Source organism: Coffea arabica, chromosome 6c (genome assembly GCF_036785885.1).
Source record: "Coffea arabica cultivar ET-39 chromosome 6c, Coffea Arabica ET-39 HiFi, whole genome shotgun sequence".
NCBI lineage: Eukaryota > Viridiplantae > Streptophyta > Magnoliopsida > Gentianales > Rubiaceae > Coffea > Coffea arabica.
The window spans coordinates 8,736,338-8,737,666 of NC_092320.1; positions in this window are offsets into that span (position 1 = coordinate 8,736,338).

Consider the following 1,329-nt stretch of genomic DNA (forward strand, 5'->3'; position numbering starts at 1 on the left):
CATTATTATCGAATGGATATATTGCTTGCAACAATTGATTATCAATTGCAAGAGTTACATAGCAGGTTTAATGATCACACCGTGGAATTGCTTGTTTTGATCACTGTTTTGGATCCTAGAAATGGATTTATAATGTTCAAGATTGATGATATTTGTAAACTTGCAAAGAAGTTCTATCCGAATGATTTTATAGAGCAAGAACTAGTACGTCTAAAAATAGAACTTCAACATTTTGAACTCGGCATTCTAAATCATCATGAATTGTAAGAATTATCTGGTATTCATGAGTTATGTCAAGGCTTGGTGAAGACAAGAAAATCAGTGATATATTCTCTTATTGATAGATTGATTAGACTTGTTCTTACTCTTCCTGTATCAACTGCAATTACAGAGTGGGCATTTTCAATTATGAAAATAATCAAAACAAAGCTCCAAAATAAGATGGAAGATAATTTCTTGAATGATTGTCTAACTGTGTATATAGAAAAGGAAGTTGCTAAAAAATTTAGCAGTGATTCAATCATAGATGAATTTAGTTCTATGAAAGAGCGTAGAGCTCAATTTACTTCTAAGAAAAGATGTTGAAATTTCAAAGTATGTTAACATAACTTTTATCTTTTTTCAATTGAAAATAGTTACATTATATTACATGGTTATATATATATTGCATAGGTGACATATTGGAGAGCATCTTCTCATAATGTACAAATTGGATGGTTTGTGATGTTATAAGATATTTAATGAAAGGTTATCTTTTTTGTTAATTTTTGTTATGACTGTACCGCATATTTATGAATAGACGTACCTTTATAATTAAATTTAATATTTGATATTTTTAGATGTCATATATTTAAATAGAAGAAAATTATTTTGAACATAATCTATTAAGATAATTTTATTAGGAAAAAATTTTGGCCCCCCCAAAAAAAATTTGCTGGCTCCGTCACTGCTCATCAGCCTGATAAAAATTCTTAAACTACTAATTCTTAAAAATTCTTAAACTCTTGAGGTTTAACTACTAATTCTTAAGAATTTCTGATAAAAAAAAAAGAACTCATCAGCCTGCATTTTGCAGTGGTCCGATAGTACACTAATATGTATGAGACGAGGAAAGCAATGAAAAAAAAAAAAAAAAAAAGAAGGAAAGCAATGACAAAATAGTAGTCTGCGAGCACACGAAACAGTCATGGAAATGTCGGGGCAATATTTTGGCATGAAAACATCCATTATTTGACCAATGGGCAGCTATTTGATTTTGATGGATTGATCCAACTTAGCATGAAAGAAAAGCACTGCCTACTTGACAAATAGGCTAAAACCAAATCACCG